The following is a 6,000-nucleotide window of genomic DNA, read 5'->3' on the forward strand; positions in this document are numbered from 1 at the left end:
TTCACTTATTTTTACTTTTGATGTACTGCTTCATTTTTTTTCTGTAAAACAACCAACCAACCAAAAAAACAACAAAAAACTCAACAAAACAACCTACCTCCCAAAAACGGAATTTATCCAGTTACTTTTGGTAAGTTACTAATAGATTTTAAAGAAAGGAATTTGCCTATTTTTCTCCAAGAATGTAAGATTGTAGTTATTCATCCTACCTTTGTGTTGTCAACCCCCTGTTCCCTAATAATTCTGTGGTTATTCTGAACTCCATTCAGTAACACTTACAATATTTTGATTAAGTATTGTTTTCTTTTACATGACACCACATTATTTATTACGTACTTGAATAACATATGCATTCATTTTCTCATCAGTTCACAAAAGGACCAGTCCTTGGAAAGGACAGGAATATGTTCTTCATGAACCTTCCCCAAGGATGGTTCAGATAGAAGTTCAAGGGTTGCATAAACAATTAAATAGGTCCAAGTTAAGCGTACATCTTTCAAAGCAGCACCTGTTATCTTTAGGCTGACAAAGTCAAAGTGATATTGCTGTATGATGAACATTATCCAGTAGTCTAGGGACAGGCCTGTCAGTGCAGTCTTGTTCTGCTTATTTCTGCCCTGCTTCAGTAGGCATTATTTTTGGATCCTTAGAGAGGAATTCCTGTTTTATTGTTTGCTTTTTAAATTTTTTTTTTCGTTTAGGGCTCCTATGACCATGCAGGATAGGTGCCAGTATATATCTCAAATTTGGAATCATTATTCTTCACGGTGCAGTCGAATAAAGTGAAATGTAGCTTGACTACTTATCCTGCGACTGAAGTCATAGATGGTGTTCAAATGGTTTTAAGAACCTATGATACCTGTGTTAAACTGAATGATTGATACTATGTTAAACTGAAGCTTTACTGTTGGGGAGGGGAACTGTTCTTAGAAATTAAATTTAATGCAGTCTTTTAGTAGATAGTAAGGTGCACATGGGTCTTTAGAGATTAAGGCTGTAGTTACACTTTATTCTTCTATCAACAGCAGATCCAGTCTGAAGCTGCACATTCCATTGTTGTAGTTCTACCTTATTGCCAGAAATTACCATCTCCATGGTGGAGCCTCTCAAATGCTTCCATGGCTGTTTGCTAACCTACATCTGTGAAACAGATCCTTGGTCCTTATTTGGCTCTTTAAGTATATTCTTAGTATTGGGTGGAAGCAAGTAATCTCTGTGGTAAAACTGCGGGAGTGAATAGTGAGTCATGATGATGAGTGGGAGTAGATTAAAAGGGAGAGTACAACTAGTAACTCCTTCAACTGTTGCTGACAAAATAATATATGAACATGCCTGAAAGGCAGTAAAAAATATAAACTCTTTACTACAGTTTGTGTCTTGCTCTTTGATATTCAGTGTTACTTGAAAACAGGTGCGGTGGCCATTCTAAATCCATCTTGAGTCTTTCCTATGATGTTTCGTAACAATTGTAGATATGTTGCATTGGTATTTAACATTCTTGCAAGGACTTTTTTTAACATCTTTGGAGCTTAGTCACATAAGGCTGCTGACTTTCTATGATGAGATCCTAGAGGATTATGTCTGAAAATAAAGCAAGTTACCGTCTTTGTGTATTAATATAGTACTTGGTATTTGAATTGGGATAAACAAACTGGACTGCCAAACCATTGCAGGTAGCTACTTACATGTATGTTGTGTTTAGCTTCTACTTTTTCCCCAATTTTTTTTCAGACACACAATTATCTGGGATCTTATCACTTGAAAGAGCAATTTTATGTGACTAAGCACCAAAATTGTTGAGCATACAGATTTTTCCAAAGACTGAGTTTGAGAACAGAAAGTTCTTGTAATGTTAATGTAGTTAAAGCTTATATTTTGCCTAGCCACATGCTGCTTTGGAAGGTGTCAACAAGTGCTGTAAATTACAGTTAACTGCTAATGTGTGCTGGAGATCCAAAATTGCAAACCTAAAGAAAAGCCAGAATGAGTTACCTTTGCAGTGAAAATTCAAAGATAAACATTCTTAGACTCATGTATAAATAGTGCGAATACTAGAACCGTTTCCCAGTATTACACACTAAAATACTAGAACCATTTTGATGTTGATAATGAATTTGCAGGTTTTTAGTGAAAATGGGAATAATGTTTTAGCTCTATATGCTTGTCTCAGTCTGAAAAAGAAATTTAGTTTGCATCCTTTAACAATATCTTACATTCATAACTTATGTTTTCTTTTTCCCCACATGCACACTTTGGAGATGAGTCCTGGGAATCTGTAGTCTTTAGTATGTCTGAATTGTCAGGTTCTCAGAGAAATGAATACAGAGCTGTATCTCTAAAAAGTGTGAAGTCAACAGTTAACCTGTTTGCTCTACAAGATGGTTCTACAGATGTTAACTTCAGGGAGTGCAAAAAAGAGACAGGTTGTCAACTTGTTGCCAGCTTAAAGAATACTTTTTTAATGATGAGCAAACCAGACTGCTTTTTCAAAGTGATGTGGAAAAAAAAAAAATCAGATCTTCACAAACATGGCTTCCTAAGAATTATAACTCTGTGCCTAAATGTAAGGATAGTTATGTGAGTATTTTGGCTTTCTTCTCCAAATATGAGAGTGCAAGGTGTACTTGTTACGAGGACAACTGATCTTAAATAATTTTGATCCATAGAAAAAAGAGAGCTTTTATAAAACTTTAAAAATTTTATAAGTTGTATTCTCAGGAAATACTTCTTTTTGCCGTTTCTCAAATAGAAACATACAATCTCAGCATCAATTTAGCAAGCTGACTACTAACTGAAGATATTCAAAGTTTAGAAAAGAATTCAAATCAGTGACATGTTCAATCTAAAGGTTTTAGAGAGGGGAAGAAGGTGTGTTTTTATATTCAGTAATGGCCAATACTTTAGGCTAATAAAAGTTAAATACTCCCTGAGTAGCTGTTTTTAGGAAAATGATCTAAGCAGTATACTATAGGTATGTCCCTATGCTTTGGCTCTTTTTTTCCCCAAATCACAAGACTTTCCCAGCAGACCTGTAAGAAATTTCCTGATTGGTTTTTACAAACCTTGTCTCTGAAGATAGATCCCTTTTTCACACTGGTGCTCTTCTCCAGCTGGACACCAAGATTATATAGTGGATGATTTTGTGTTACTACTGTAGCAGTATCAAAATTGGCTAGTTTAGCAAGTAGTGACAATCCAGGAACCTGAACCAAGGGAGTTCAGAGTTGTTTGTTTCTCAAGCATTATAAAACTCTTCAGAGCTGTGTCCTGGGAGTAATGCTGTCAGGGAGAGGAAAGGTAACCACGATGCCACCATTATTCTGTGATGGCCTATTGTGGCCATACTCTAAAATATTTGATAATTTATGGTCCCTTATGACTAATGTGAAAACTGGAGGGAACTACAGAGATATTTATAAAAGCTGGTAAGGTGTGAACTTTTCTCTTTTTTGACAACAAATTGAAAAATTTCAAGGTAAGGCTCAGAACACTATCACTAAACCCTGCTTTGCTTTTTTGAAAACTCTAATAAAGTGGATGAGCACTAATTTACTTGTTCTCTGTTGATGAAATAGTGCTTATCAATTTCAACAGAGTGTTGGGTTATGGCCTTTTGCATATTCAATTACAGTTACTTCTGAGTCTTAAGTTTTCAAATTTTTGTACTCTTGACTAGTGTTACCTCATGATGACTTTACCTCAGTCTTAAATTTAGTTTTTGACATCTTCACTTGCTAATAAAGAAAAAGAGAATTCCAAGTTGCGTCATGGCTGAAAGGTTGGCAGTTTTCTAACTTCAAGCAAGGTATAAAAGTATATCCTGAACTTTTATGTTTAATTGCAGTATCAAAAGCAGAATTACAGGGTAGATGAGAAAAGAAAGGTAGGAATCATCTTGTTTTAACATGTGCAATGTGGATTCATCCCCTCTTCCATAGCTGTAGCTTGGTCCCTCACTGCCTAAGCAGGCAGCAGTTTATAATGCTAAATGGGCTCACTGGAAGACTGGAGTACCATAAAAAAGGATAAATAACAGACTATTAACGTATTATGTGTGAATTGCTATGGTTAGCTGTATTATATAGCAACTATCACTCCCTGATTATCAGACTGTGTTTTCCATACCTTTTATTTTGTCATCTGTCATTGCTAAGTAGTCTTTTTTCTATCGTGTGAAAAATGTCTGATAAATGTTGAGTAGTATAAGATTAAGGTAATATTGAAATAAATGAGAGACCAAGATTGTTTGTTCTAAGAAATCATGACTTGGCAATGACTTGAAAGATCACTTCAAATAGTAGTAATTTAGGGTTTTTAATACTCTTTTGAAAGACACCACAGTAGGCCTTTTTGCCTCACAGAACAGAAATGTGATTCCTAGTATAAGTGAAAAAGCCTTTCTTTAAATTAAACCTTGGCTTCATTCTCTCTGTAGACTAAGAAGAGAGAGGTAGCTGAGTGACCAGGGTCTTGAGGAGCTTCTGTTGAAATGACTGAGAGTAACTGTGTTTTGGCGAAGTGATGTCTATGTTTCTGCTCAGTAACACAGAGTAAACAAAGGCAGATGACAGAAGAGGGTGAAGAGAGGTATTTGCTGCTCCTGGTTTCTAAATAGGAGAACAGCAAAACATTTATGTTTTGCTTAAGCTAGCACAGGGAATCTCTGGCAGAGCTGGAAGTTGAAGCCATATCTCCTTTGTCTATCTTCTCTTATTCTGTGAAGGAGATTTTCAGATAATGCTACAGTTTTAAAGGTCAATTTTTCAGTAATGCAGTTTCTGTATGTAATTCCATTTTAAAGTTTAAACTGCATTTTGGGTTTTGCTGTTCTAGTTCAATCTGGAGGGGAAATAATTTTGCCAACAATGTATCTATAGGTGCACAACTGCCTATGTGCACAACTTCTTCAGTTGCTGCCTTAGTGCCTGCTCTTACCTTACCAAAACCGCATAGTGTAATGTTTAGTGGAAGAGGGATAAGCTACCTTACATTTTATGTGGGATACTTGACGTGAGATTTATATGAGCTTGCAGTCTGGCTCAAAGATCTGTGTACATGCCATTTTCCATGCTTTGTTTGGTGTAGATGTAGAATGTTGGACGGACTTCTGTTGACTTTTTTTATAGCTGCTCTGTACATTAGACTCTTGCCCAGATCCTTAGTTACTTAGGTATGAGTGACCTGCTTAAAACATCACTTGCTACTTGATTCTGTAGTTGCACTAGTCTTCACAAATAGGCATGCTGCTAGGCTGTGGGGTGCTTGGAGCTCTGATTCAATCTCAAGTTACTGATAACCCAGCATGAAGACTTATCAGACGAGGTGTTTACTGAACAGTTGGCACATGGGGAGTTTTCTGAGAATCAAAGGCTTAATCAGACATGAACGAAGTGTGAAAGATCAAGAACTGAAGTGAGTCTTGAGACTTGTTTTTCTTCATCTGCTTTATAATAGTTTAAGCAAAGTAATTGAAACATGATTTAGGCTTGAAATCTGTTCATACACTAGAGAGAGTACCAGATGTCTGGTTTGCCATTACTGATTAGCAAAAATGCCTGAACTTGTGTGTAGTAAATGAAGTGATCGAAGAGCCTGAAGGACCATGGAGAGCTGCCGGTTCTTGGGAAGGCGGATCGTCGCGTCGTCTCAGACTGAGCTGCATCTCCAGCCAGCAGGCCATTGTGTGAAAAATCCCCACCTCTCACAGAGCAGTAGCCAGCAGTAATTGTAATTGTCCCGAGTCAAGAACTGCAAGTGAAACAGGTGCTCAGGCAATTTATACCACCACCACCACCTCGTGATGTAAGTTGGGGTCGCTACAGAGCAGAGTGCCACTTGTAGTAAGTCGGGGTGATGCCTGGGCCTAGTAGTTGGGTTTGAATCACATTACATCCTATAAAGAGAGGAGAGTCAGAAACTAGTGTGGCCAAACTTCTCAGGAAGTCCTGAAGACTTTATACATTGTCAACCATAAAGATGTGTCTTTGTTTCAAAAGGACC

The sequence above is a fragment of the Athene cunicularia genome, unplaced genomic scaffold (assembly GCF_003259725.1).
Source record: "Athene cunicularia isolate RWA unplaced genomic scaffold, athCun1 SCF_1, whole genome shotgun sequence".
Taxonomy (NCBI): Eukaryota; Metazoa; Chordata; class Aves; order Strigiformes; family Strigidae; genus Athene; species Athene cunicularia.